General features: G+C 40.1%; 1 non-coding gene across 1 annotated transcript; it reads left to right on the forward strand.

Moving 5' to 3' along the window:
- Nucleotides 1-240: 240 nt before the first annotated feature.
- Trnas-uga (transfer RNA serine (anticodon UGA)) lies at nt 241-322 on the forward strand. Its single transcript has one exon. It is a non-coding gene; the product is annotated as a tRNA-Ser (tRNA).

Consider the following 322-nt stretch of genomic DNA (forward strand, 5'->3'; position numbering starts at 1 on the left):
CGCTTAGCAACTATCGACGTTCATATTAAAGTGGCTCAAAGCGAAGCCCAAAACCTTGCAAAACGTTCATACTTGTACGTATATATGTATGTATGAGCTTTTAACAGAAAATAATTTATTTATCAGTACTAGAAAATTACTAAAAGCCATAAATTTCGTAAGCTAAAACACACACACACACACGCGTACATACATATGTACATTGTGTGAAATGAAGACTCTGAGAGGTACTGATCAAGAGCTGCGGTGTCCGAGTGGTTAAGGAGATGGACTTGAAATCCATTGGGTTCTACCCGCACAGGTTCGAATCCTGTCCGCAGCG

The sequence above is a fragment of the Anastrepha obliqua genome, chromosome 2 (genome assembly GCF_027943255.1).
Source record: "Anastrepha obliqua isolate idAnaObli1 chromosome 2, idAnaObli1_1.0, whole genome shotgun sequence".
Lineage (NCBI taxonomy): Eukaryota > Metazoa > Arthropoda > Insecta > Diptera > Tephritidae > Anastrepha > Anastrepha obliqua.